The sequence below is a fragment of the Chiloscyllium plagiosum genome, unplaced genomic scaffold (genome assembly GCF_037043375.1).
Source record: "Chiloscyllium plagiosum isolate Xiang-an unplaced genomic scaffold, Cpla_swu_hap1 HiC_scaffold_11, whole genome shotgun sequence".
In the NCBI taxonomy this organism is placed as follows: domain Eukaryota; kingdom Metazoa; phylum Chordata; class Chondrichthyes; order Orectolobiformes; family Hemiscylliidae; genus Chiloscyllium; species Chiloscyllium plagiosum.
In genome coordinates, this window is record NW_028270149.1 from 89,657,937 (window position 1) to 89,672,638 (window position 14,702).

The following is a 14,702-nucleotide window of genomic DNA, read 5'->3' on the forward strand; positions in this document are numbered from 1 at the left end:
AATTGTCTCAATCAAACTGCAGATATTCAATACATGCACCAAATTGCACGTGTTAATACAATGAATACTGCTTCTCTCATTCATTCAATGTGTCAAGCTTGACGTTTTAATTCAGTCAAATAAACATAAATCATACAACTGGTGAATCATATTGCACCCACTCATTCAATGAAATACACTGCACGACTTAGTTCAAAGAGTAGAGCTCATGCCATTCGTTCAATGTCACGAGCAAAACGCATTCATTCAATGAAACAAATTCCACGTCTTAATTCAATGAGTACAGCTTCGCTCATTCATTCAATGTGTCAAGCTTGACGCTTTAATTCAATGAAGCAAACTGCACTCATTGATTTCATTGAACCATACTTCAATCATTCATTCAATGTTTCAAACGTTATTCATTGTTTGAATGAAACAAACTTAACTCACTTATTTAGAGAATCAAACTGCACACGTTCATTCAAGGAAAGAGAGTGCACTTGTCAATTCAATGAGTAGAGCTACTCTCATTCATTCTTTGCCACACGGTTAACGAATTGTCTCAATCAAACTGCAGATCCTCCATCCATGCACAAACTGCACGTGGTAATGCTATGAATACTGCTTCTCTCATTCATTCAATGTGTCAAGCTTGGCGTTTTAATTCAGTCAAATAAACATAAATCATACAACTGATGAATCATATTGCACCCACTCATTCAATGAAATACACTGCACGACTTAGTTCAAAGAGTAGAGCTAATGCCATTCGTTCAATGTCACGAGCAAAACGCATTCATTCAATGAAACAAATTCCACGTCTTAATTCAATGAGTACAGCTTCGCTCATTCATTCAATGTGTCAAGCTTGACGCTTTAATTCAATGAAGCAAACTGCACTCATTGATTTCATTGAACCATACTTCAATCATTCATTCAATGTTTCAAACGTTATCATTGTTTGAATGAAACAAACTTAACTCACTTATTTAGAGAATCAAACTGCACACGTTCATTCAAGGAAAGAGAGTGCACTTGTCAATACAATGAGTAGAGCTACTCTCATTCATTCATTGCCACACGCTTAACGAATTGTCTCAATCAAGCTGCAGATATTCAATCCATGCACCAAACTGCACGTGTTAATACAATGAATACTGCTTCTCTTATTCATTCAATGTGTCAAGCTTGACGTTTTAATTCAGTCAAATAAACATAAATCATACAACTGATGAATCATATTGCACCCACTCATTCAATGAATAACACTGCACGACTTAGTTCAAAGAGTAGAGCTAATGCCATTCGTTCAATGTCACGATCAAAACGCATTCATTCAATGAAACAAATTCCACGTCTTAATTCAATGAGTACAGCTTCGCTCATTCATTCAATGTGTCAAGCTTGACGCTTTAATTCAATGAAGCAAACTGCACTCATTGATTTCATTGAACCATACTTCAATCATTCATTCTTTGTTTCAAACGTTATTCATTGTTTGAATGAAACAAACTTAACTCACTTATTTATAGAATCAAACTGCACACGTTCATTCAAGGAAAGAGAGTGCACTTGTCAATTCAATGAGTAGAGCTACTCTCATTCATTCATTGCCACACGCTTAACGAATTGTCTCAATCAAACTGCAGATATTCAATACATGCACCAAATTGCACGTGTTAATAAAATGAATACTGCTTCTCTCATTCAATACATGCACCAAATTGCACGTGTTAATACAATGAATACTGCTTCTCTCATTCATTCAATGTGTCAAGCTTGACGTTTTAATTCAGTCAAATAAACATAAATCATACAACTGGTGAATCATATTGCACCCATTCATTCAATGAAATACACTGCACGACTTATTCAATGAGGAGAGCTAATGCCATTCATTCAATGTCTTGAGCAAACTGCCTTCATTCAATGAAACAAACTGCACGTCTTAATTCAATGAGTAGAGCTTCTCTCATTCTTTCAATATGTCAAGTTTAACGTTTTAATTCAATGAAGTAAACTGCACTCATTGATTCATTGAATCAAACTTGAATCATTCATTCAATGTTTCAAACGTCAAACCTTATTCATAGTTTCAATGAAACAAACTTAACTCACTTATTTTTTGAATCAAACTGCACATGTTCATTCAAGGATAGAGAGTGCACTTGTCAATTCAATGAGTAGAGCTTCTCTCATTCTTTCAATGTGTCAAGCTCAACGTTTTAATTCAATCAAACATAATTAAATCATACAATTGGTGAATCGGACTGCACCCATTCATTCAATGAAAAACAAACTCCACGTCTTAATTCAATGAGTAGAGCTACTGACGTTCATTCAATGTGTCAAGCTTAACGCTTTCATTCAATGAAGTAAACTGCACTCATTGATTCATTAAATCAAACTTCAAGGATTAATTCAATGTTTCAAACGTTATTCATTGTTTCAATGAAACAAACGTAACTCACTTATTTAGTGAATAAAACTGCACTAGTTCATTCAAAGAAAGAGACTACACTTGTCAATTCAATGAGTAGAGCTACTCTCATTCATTCATTGACACACGCTTTTCGCATTGTCGCAATCAAACTGCACAGATTCACTCCATGAACCAAACTGCTCGTGTAACTTCAATGTGTCAACCTCACCGCTTTCATTCAATGGAAGAAACTGCATTCATTCATTCATTCCTTTTCAATCATTGATTCAAAGAATCAAAAGTAATTCGTTGATTTAAACTTCACTCATTTCTGAAGTCAATTTATCTGTAATCATTCAATCAATCAATCCAACTGCAAACATTGATTCCATGACAAAGACTGCAAGTACCATTTCAATGAATCGTGCTTTTGCCACTCATTCAATGAAACAAACTGCACAGCTTAATTCAATGAGTAGAACTTCTCTCATTCATTCAATGTGTCAAGCTTAACGTTTTAATTCAATCAAACAAACTTAAATCATACAATGTATGAATCATACTGCACACACTCATTCAAAGAAATACACTGCTCGTCTTAATTCAAAGCGTACTGCTCCTCTGCCATTCATTCCATGCCATGACGAATACGCATTCATTCAATGAATCAAACTGCACCCATTCATTCAATGAAACAAACTGCACGTCTTAATTGAATGAGTAGAGCTACTCTCATTCATTAAATGTGTCAAGCTTAACGCATTAATGCAATGAAGCTAACTGCACTCATTGATTCATTGAATCAAACTTCAATCATTAATTCAACCTTATTCATTGTTTCAATGAAGCAAACTTAACTCACTTATTTCGTGAATAAAACTGCACTAGTTCATTCAAACAAAGAGACTACACTTGTCAATTCAATGACAAGCTACTCATTCATTGACATACGCTTCCCGCATTGTCTCAATCAAACTGCACAGATTCACTCCATGAACCAAACTGCTGGTGCAAAATCAATGAGTAGAGCTTCTCTCATTCATTCAATGTGTCATGCTCAAAGCTTTCATTCAATGGAAGAAACTGCATTCGTTCATTCATTCCTTTTCAATCAAAAGTAATTCGTTCATTTAAACTTCACTCATGTCTGAATTCAATTTATCTGCAATCATTCAATCAACCAATCCAACTGCAAACATTCGTTCCATGACAAAGACTGCAAGTACCGTTTCAATGAATCGTGCTTTTGCCACTCATTCAATGAAACAAACTGCACAGTTTAATTCAATGAGTAGAGCTTATCTCATTCATTCAATGTGTCAAGCTTAACGCTTTAATTCAATGAAGCAAACTGCACTCATTGATTTCATTGAACCATCCTTCAATCATTCATTCAATGTTTCAAACGTTATTCATTGTTTGAATGAAACAAACTTAACTCACTTATTTACAGAATCAAACTGCACACGTTCATTCAAGGAAAGAGAGTGCACTTGTCAATTCAATGAGTAGAGCTACTCTCATTCATTCATTGCCACACGCTTAACGAATTGTCTCAATCAAACTGCAGATATTCAATACATGCACCAAATTGCACGTGTTAATACAATGAATACTGCTTCTCTCATTCATTCAATGTGTCAAGCTTGACGTTTTAATTCAGTCAAATAAACATAAATCATACAACTGGTGAATCATATTGCACCCACTCATTCAATGAAATACACTGCACGACTTAGTTCAAAGAGTAGAGCTAATGCCATTCGTTCAATGTCACGAGCAAAACGCATTCATTCAATGAAACAAATTCCACGTCTTAACTCAATGAGTACAGCTTCGCTCATTCATTCAATGTGTCAAGCTTGACGCTTTAATTCAATGAAGCAAACTGCACTCATTGATTTCATTGAACCATACTTCAATCATTCATTCAATGGTTCAAACGTTATTCATTGTTTGAATGAAACAAACTGAACTCACTTATTTACAGATCAAACTGCACACGTTCATTCAAGGAAAGAGAGTGCACTTGTCAATTCAATGAGTAGAGCTACTCTCATTCATTCTTTGCCACACGGTTAACGAATTGTCTCAATCAAACTGCAGATATTCAATCCATGCACAAACTGCACGTGTTAATGCTATGAATACTGCTTCTCTCATTCATTCAATGTGTCAAGCTTGGCGTTATAATTCAGTCAAATAAACATAAATCATACAACTGGTGAATTATATTGCACCCACTCATTCAATGAAATACACTGCACGACTTAGTTCAAAGAGTAGAGCTAATGCCATTCGTTCAATGTCACGATCAAAACGCATTCATTCAATGAAACAAATTCCACGTCTTAATTCAATGAGTACAGCTTCGCTCATTCATTCAATGTGTCAAGCTTGACGCTTTAATTCAATGAAGCAAACTGGACTCATTTATTTCATTGAACCATACTTCAATCATTCATTCAATGTTTCAAACGTTATCATTGTTTGAATGAAACAAACTTAACTCACTTATTTAGAGAATCAAACTGCACACGTTCATTCAAGGAAAGAGAGTGCACTTGTCAATTCAATGAGTAGAGCTACTCTCATTCATTCATTGCCACACGCTTAACGAATTGTCTCAATCAAGCTGCAGATATTCAATCCATGCACCAAACTGCACGTGTTAATACAATGAATACTGCTTCTCTTATTCATTCAATGTGTCAAGCTTGACGTTTTAATTCAGTCAAATAAACATAAATCATACAACTGATGAATCATATTGCACCCATTCATTCAATGAAATACACTGCACGACTTATTCAATGAGGAGAGCTAATGCCATTCATTCAATGTCTTGAGCAAACTGCCTTCATTCAATGAAACAAACTGCACGTCTTAATTCAATGAGTAGAGCTTCTCTCATTCTTTCAATATGTCAAGTTTAACGTTTTAATTCAATGAAGTAAACTGCACTCATTGATTCATTGAATCAAACTTGAATCATTCATTCAATGTTTCAAACGTCAAACCTTATTCATTGTTTCAATGAAACAAACTTAACTCACTTATTTTTTGAATCAAACTGCACATGTTCATTCAAGGATAGAGAGTGCACTTGTCAATTCAATGAGTAGAGCTTCTCTCATTCTTTCAATGTGTCAAGCTCAACGTTTTAATTCAATCAAACATAATTAAATCATACAATTGGTGAATCGGACTGCACCCATTCATTCAATGAAAAACAAACTCCACGTCTTAATTCAATGAGTAGAGCTACTGACGTTCATTCAATGTGTCAAGCTTAACGCTTTCATTCAATGAAGTAAACTGCACTCATTGATTCATTAAATCAAACTTCAAGGATTAATTCAATGTTTCAAACGTTATTCATTGTTTCAATGAAACAAACGTAACTCACTTATTTAGTGAATAAAACTGCACTAGTTCATTCAAAGAAAGAGACTACACTTGTCAATTCAATGAGTAGAGCTACTCTCATTCATTCATTGACACACGCTTTTCGCATTGTCGCAATCAAACTGCACAGATTCACTCCATGAACCAAACTGCTCGTGTAACTTCAATGTGTCAACCTCACCGCTTTCATTCAATGGAAGAAACTGCATTCATTCATTCATTCCTTTTCAATCATTGATTCAAAGAATCAAAAGTAATTCGTTGATTTAAACTTCACTCATTTCTGAAGTCAATTTATCTGTAATCATTCAATCAATCAATCCAACTGCAAACATTGATTCCATGACAAAGACTGCAAGTACCATTTCAATGAATCGTGCTTTTGCCACTCATTCAATGAAACAAACTGCACAGCTTAATTCAATGAGTAGAACTTCTCTCATTCATTCAATGTGTCAAGCTTAACGTTTTAATTCAATCAAACAAACTTAAATCATACAATGTATGAATCATACTGCACACACTCATTCAAAGAAATACACTGCTCGTCTTAATTCAAAGCGTACTGCTCCTCTGCCATTCATTCCATGCCATGACGAATACGCATTCATTCAATGAATCAAACTGCACCCATTCATTCAATGAAACAAACTGCACGTCTTAATTGAATGAGTAGAGCTTCTCTCATTCATTAAATGTGTCAAGCTTAACGCATTAATGCAATGAAGCTAACTGCACTCATTGATTCATTGAATCAAACTTCAATCATTAATTCAACCTTATTCATTGTTTCAATGAAGCAAACTTAACTCACTTATTTCGTGAATAAAACTGCACTAGTTCATTCAAACAAAGAGACTACACTTGTCAATTCAATGACAAGCTACTCATTCATTGACATACGCTTCCCGCATTGTCTCAATCAAACTGCACAGATTCACTCCATGAACCAAACTGCTCGTGCAAAATCAATGAGTAGAGCTTCTCTCATTCATTCAATGTGTCATGCTCAAAGCTTTCATTCAATGGAAGAAACTGCATTCGTTCATTCATTCCTTTTCAATCAAAAGTAATTCGTTCATTTAAACTTCACTCATGTCTGAATTCAATTTATCTGCAATCATTCAATCAACCAATCCAACTGCAAACATTCGTTCCATGACAAAGACTGCAAGTACCGTTTCAATGAATCGTGCTTTTGCCACTCATTCAATGAAACAAACTGCACAGTTTAATTCAATGAGTAGAGCTTATCTCATTCATTCAATGTGTCGAGCTTAACGCTTTAATTCAATGAAGCAAACTGCACTCATTGATTTCATTGAACCATACTTCAATTATTCATTCAATGTTTCAAACGTTATTCATTGTTTGAATGAAACAAACTTAACTCACTTATTTACAGAATCAAACTGCACACGTTCATTCAAGGAAAGAGAGTGCCCTTGTCAATTTAATGAGTAGAGCTACTCTCATTCATTCATTGCCACACGCTTAACGAATTGTCTCAATCAAACTGCAGATATTCAATACATGCACCAAATTGCACGTGTTAATACAATGAATACTGCTTCTCTCATTCATTCAATGTGTCAAGCTTGACGTTTTAATTCAGTCAAATAAACATAAATCATACAACTGGTGAATCATATTGCACCCACTCATTTAATGAAATACACTGCACGACTTAGTTCAAAGAGTAGAGCTAATGCCATTCGTTCAATTTCACGAGCAAAACGCATTCATTCAATGAAACAAATTCCACGTCTTAATTCAATGAGTACAGCTTCGCTCATTCATTCAATGTGTCAAGCTTGACGCTTTAATTCAATGAAGCAAACTGCACTCATTGATTTCATTGAACCATACTTCAATCATTCATTCAATGTTTCAAACGTTATTCATTGTTTGAAAGAAACAAACTTAACTCACTTATTTAGAGAATCAAACTGCACACGTTCATTCAAGGAAAGAGAGTGCACTTGTCAATTCAATGAGTAGAGCTACTCTCATTCATTCTTTGCCACATGGTTAACGAATTGTCTCAATCAAACTGCAGATATTCAATCCATGCACAAACTGCACGTGTTAATGCTATGAATACTGCTTCTCTCATTCATTCAATGTGTCAAGCTTGGCGTTTTAATTCTGTCAAATAAACATAAATCATACAACTGATGAATCATATTGCACCCACTCATTCAATGAAATACACTGCACGACTTAGTTCAAAGAGTAGAGCTCATGCCATTCGTTCAATGTCACGAGCAAAACGCATTCATTCAGTGAAACAAATTCCACGTCTTAATTCAATGAGTACAGCTTCGCTCATTCATTCAATGTGTCAAGCTTGACGCTTTAATTCAATGAAGCAAACTGCACTCATTGATTTCATTGAACCATACTTCAATCATTCATTCAATGTTTCAAACGTTATTCGTTGTTTGAATGAAACAAACTTAACTCACTTATTTACAGAATCAAACTGCACACGTTCATTCAAGGAAAGAGAGTGCACTTGTCAATGCAATGAGTAGAGCTACTGTCATTCATTCATTGCCACACGCTTAACGAATTGTCTCAATCAAACTGCAGATATTCAATCCATGCACCAAACTGCACGTGTTAATACAATGAATACTGCTTCTCTGTTTCATTCAATGTGTCAAGCTTGACGTTTTAATTCAGTCAAATAAACATAAATCATACAACTGGTGAATCATATTGCACCCATTCATTCAATGAAATACACTGCACGACTTATTCAATGAGGAGAGCTAATGCCATTCATTCAATGTCTTGAGCAAACCGCCTTCATTCAGTGAAACAAACTGCATGTCTTAATTCAATGAGTAGAGCTTCTCTCATTCTTTCAATATGTGAAGTTTAACGTTTTAATTCAATGAAGTAAACAGCACTCATTGATTCATTGAATCAAACTTGAATCATTCATTCAATGTTTCAAACGTCAAACGTTATTCATTGTTTCAATGAAACAAACTTAACTCACTTATTTTTTGAATCAAACTGCACATGTTCATTCAAGGATAGAGATTGCACTTGTCAATTCAATGAGTAGAGCTTCTCTCATTCGTTCAATGTGTCAAGCTCAACGTTTTAATTCAAACAAACATAATTAAATCATACAATTGGTGAATCGTACTGCACCCATTCATTCAATGAAAAACAAACTCCACGTCTTAATTCAATGAGTAGAGCTACTGACGTTCATTCAATGTGTCAAGCTTAACGCTTTCATTCAATGAAGTAAACTGCACTCATTGATTCATTAAATCAAACTTCAAGGATTAATTCAATGTTTCAAACGTTATTCATTGTTTCAATGAAACAAACGTAACTCACTTATTTAGTGAATAAAACTGCACTAGTTCATTCAAAGAAAAAGACTACACTTGTCAATTCAATGAGTAGAGCTACTCTCATTCATTCATTGACACACGCTTCCCGCATTGTCGCAATCAAACTGCACAGATTCACTCCATGAACCAAACTGCTCGTGTAACTTCAATGTGTCAAGCTCACCGCTTTCATTCAATGGAAGAAACTGCATTCATTCATTCATTCCTTTTCAATCATTGATTCAAAGAATCAAAAGTAATTCGTTGATTTAAACATCACTCATTTCTGAAGTCAATTTATCTGTAATCATTCAATCAATCAATCCAACTGCAAACATTGATTCCATGACAAAGACTGCAAGTACCGTTTCAATGAATAGTGCTTTTGCCACTCATTCAATGAAACAAACTGCACAGCTTAATTCAATGAGTAGAACTTCTCTCAGTCATTCAATGTGTCAAGCTTAACGTTTTAATTCAATCAAACAAACTTAAATCATACAATGTATGAATCATACTGCACACACTCATTCAATGAAATACACTGCTCGTCTTAATTCAAAGCGTACTGCTCATCTGCCATTCATTCCATGCCATGACGAATACGCATTCATTCAATGAATCAAACTGCACTCATTCATTCAATGAAACAAACTGCACGTCTTAATTGAATGAGTAGAGCTACTCTCATTCATTAAATGTGTCAAGCTTAACGCATTAATGCAATGAAGCTAACTGCACTTTTGATTCATTGAATCAAACTTCAATCATTAATTCAACCTTATTCATTGTTTCAATGAAGCAAACTTCACTCACTTATTTAGTGAATAAAACTGCACTAGTTCATTCAAACAAAGAGACTACACTTGGCAATTCAATGACAAGCTACTCATTCATTGACATACGCTTCCCGCATTGTCTCAATCAAACTGCACAGATTCACTCCATGAACCAAACTGCTGGTGCAAAATCAATGAGTAGAGCTTCTCTCATTCATTCAATGTGTCATGCTCAAAGCTTTCATTCAATGGAAGAAACTGCATTCGTTCATTCATTCCTTTTCAATCATTAATTCAACGAATCAAAAATAATTCGTCGGTTTAAACTTCAGTCATGTCTGAAGTCAATTTATCTGCAATCATTCAATCAATCAATCCAACTGCAAACATTCGTTCCATGAGAAAGTCTGCAAGTACCGTTTCAATGAATCGTGCTTTTGCCACTCATTCAATGAAACAAATTCCACGTCTTAATTCAATGAGTACAGCTTCGCTCATTCATTCAATGTGTCAAGCTTAACGCTTTAATTCAATGAAGCAAACTGCACTCATTGATTTCATTGAACCATACTTCAATCATTCATTCAATGTTTCAAACGTTATTCATTGTTTGAATGAAACAAACTTAACTCACTTATTTACAGAATCAAACTGCACACGTTCATTCAAGGAAAGAGAGTGCACTTGTCAATTCAATGAGTAGCGCTACTCTCATTCATTCATTGCCACACGCTTAACGAATTGTCTCAATCAAACTGCAGATATTCAATCCATGCACAAACTACACGTGTTAATGCTATGAATACTGCTTCTCTCATTCATTCAATGTGTCAAGCTTGGCGTTTTAATTCAGTCAAATAAACATAAATCATACAACTGATGAATCATATTGCACCCACTCATTCAATGAAATACACTGCACGACTTAGTTCAAAGAGTAGAGCTAATGCCATTCGTTCAATGTCACGAGCAAAACGCATTCATTCAATGAAACAAATTCCACGTCTTAATTCAATGAGTACAGCTTCGCTCATTCATTCAATGTGTCAAGCTTGACGCTTTAATTCAATGAAGCAAACTGCACTCATTGATTTCATTGAACCATACTTCAATCATTCATTCAATGTTTCAAACGTTATTCATTGTTTGAATGAAACAAACGTAACTCACTTATTTAGTGAATAAAACTGCACTAGTTCATTCAAAGAAAAAGACTACACTTGTCAATTCAATGAGTAGAGCTACTCTCATTCATTCATTGACACACGCTTCCCGCATTGTCGCAATCAAACTGCACAGATTCACTCCATGAACCAAACTGCTCGTGTAACTTCAATGTGTCAAGCTCACCGCTTTCATTCAATGGAAGAAACTGCATTCATTCATTCATTCCTTTTCAATCATTGATTCAAAGAATCAAAAGTAATTCGTTGATTTAAACATCACTCATTTCTGAAGTCAATTTATCTGTAATCATTCAATCAATCAATCCAACTGCAAACATTGATTCCATGACAAAGACTGCAAGTACCGTTTCAATGAATAGTGCTTTTGCCACTCATTCAATGAAACAAACTGCACAGCTTAATTCAATGAGTAGAACTTCTCACAGTCATTCAATGTGTCAAGCTTAACGTTTTAATTCAATCAAACAAACTTAAATCATACAATGTATGAATCATACTGCACACACTCATTCAATGAAATACACTGCTCGTCTTAATTCAAAGCGTACTGCTCATCTGCCATTCATTCCATGCCATGACGAATACGCATTCATTCAATGAATCAAACTGCACTCATTCATTCAATGAAACAAACTGCACGTCTTAATTGAATGAGTAGAGCTACTCTCATTCATTAAATGTGTCAAGCTTAACGCATTAATGCAATGAAGCTAACTGCACTTTTGATTCATTGAATCAAACTTCAATCATTAATTCAACCTTATTCATTGTTTCAATGAAGCAAACTTAACTCACTTATTCAGTGAATAAAACTGCACTAGTTCATTCAAACAAAGAGACTACACTTGTCAATTCAATGACAAGTTACTCATTCATTGACATACGCTTCCCGCATTGTCTCAATCAAACTGCACAGATTCACTCCATGAACCAAACTGCTCGTGCAAAATCAATGAGTAGTGCTTCTCACATTCATTCAATGTGTCATGCTCAAAGCTTTCATTCAATGGAAGACACTGCATTCGTTCATTCATTCCTTTTCAATCATTGATTCAACGAATCGAAAGTAATTCGTTGATTTAAACTTCACTCATGTCTGACGTCAATTTATCTGCAATCATTCAATCAATCAATCCATCTGCAAACATTTGTTCCATGACAAAGACTACAAGTACCGTTTCAATGAATCGTGCTTTTGCAACAAACTGCACAGTTTAATTCAATGAGTAGAGCTTATCTCATTCATTCAATGTGTCAAGCTGAACGCTTTAATTCAATGAAGCAAACTGCACTCTTTGATTTCATTGAACCATACTTCAATCATTCATTCAATGTTTCAAACGTTATTCATTGTTTGAATGAAACAATCTTAACTCACTTATTTACAGAATCAAACTGCACACGTTCATTCAAGGAAAGAGAGTGCACTTGTCAATTCAATGAGTAGAGCTACTCTCATTCATTCATTGCCACACGCTTAACGAATTGTCTCAATCAAACTGCAGATATTCAATACATGCACCAAATTGCACGTGTTAATACAATGAATACTGCTTCTCTCATTCATTCAATGTGTCAAGCTTGACGTTTTAATTCAGTCAAATAAACATAAATCATACAACTGGTGAATCATATTGCACCCACTCATTCAATGAAATACACTGCACGACTTAGTTCAAAGAGTAGAGCTCATGCCATTCGTTCAATGTCACGACCAAAACGCATTCATTCAATGAAACAAATTCCATGTCTTAATTCAATGAGTACAGTTCGCTCATTCATTCAATGTGTCAAGCTTGACGCTTTAATTCAATGAAGCAAACTGCACTCATTGATTTCATTGAACCATACTTCAATCATTCATTCAATGTTTCAAACGTTATTCATTGTTTGAATGAAACAAACTTAACTCACTTATTTACAGAATCAAACTGCACACGTTCATTCAAGGAAAGAGAGTGCACTTGTCAATTCATAGAGTTAGAGCTACTGTCGTTCAATCATTGCCACACGCTTAACGAATTGTCTCAATCAAACTGCAGATATTCAATCCATGCACAAACTGCACGTGTTAATACAATGAATACTGCTTCTCTATTTCATTCAATGTGTCAAGCTTGACGTTTTAATTCAGTCAAATAAACATAAATCATACAACTGATGAATCATATTGCACCCATTCATTCAATGAAATACACTGCACGACTTATTCAATGAGGAGAGCTAATGCCATTCATTCAATGTCTTGAGCAAACCGCCTTCATTCAATGAAACAAACTGCACGTCTTAATTCAATGAGTAGATCTTCTCTCATTCTTTCAATATGTCAAGTTTAACGCTTTAATTCAATGAAGTAAACAGCACTCATTGATTCATTGAATCAAACTTGAATCATTCATTCAATGTTTCAAACGTCAAACGTTATTCATTGTTTCAATGAAACAAACTTAACTCACTTATTTTTTGAATCAAATTGCACATGTTCATTCAAGGATAGAGAGTGCACTTGTCAATTCAATGAGTAGAGCTTCTCTCATTCTTTCAATGTGTCAAGCTCAACGTCTTAATTCAATCAAACATAATTAAATCATACAATTGGTGAATCGTACTGCACCCATTCATTCAATGAAAAACAAACTCCACGTCTTAATTCAATGAGTAGAGATACTGACGTTCATTCAATGTGTCAAGCTTAACGCTTTCATTCAATGAAGTAAACTGCACTCATTGATTCATTAAATCAAACTTCAAGGATTAATTCAATGTTTCAAACGTTATTCATTGTTTCAATGAAACAAACGTAACTCACTTATTTAGTGAATAAAACTGCACTAGTTCATTCAAAGAAAGAGACTACACTTCATTGACACACGCTTCCCGCATTGTCGCAATCAAACTGCACAGATTCACTCCATGAACCAAACTGCTCGTGTAACTTCAATGTGTCAAGCTCACCGCTTTCATTCAATGGAAGAAACTGCATTCATTCATTCATTCCTTTTCAATCATTGATTCAAAGAATCAAAAGTAATTCGTTGATTTAAACTTCACTCATTTCTGAAGTCAATTTATGTGTAATCATTCAATCAATCAATCCAACTGCAAACATTGATTCCATGACAAAGACTGCAAGTACCGTTTCAATGAATCGTGCTTTTGCCACTCATTCAATGAAACAAACTGCACAGCTTAATTCAATGAGTAGAGCTTCTTTCATTCATTCAATGTGTCAAGCTTAACGTTTTAATTCAATCAAACAAACTTAAATCATACAATGTTTGAATCATACTGCACACACTCATTCAATGAAATACTCTGCTCGTCTTAATTCAAAGCGTACTGCTCCTCTGACATTCATTCCATGCCATGACGAATACGCATTCATTCAATGAATCAAACTGCACCCATTCATTCAATGAAACAAACTGCACGTCTTAATTGAATGAGTAGAGCTACTCTCATTCATTAAATGTGTCAAGCTTAACGCATTAATGCAATGAAGCTAACTGCACTCATTGATTCATTGAATCAAACTTCAATCATTAATTCAACCTTATTCATTGTT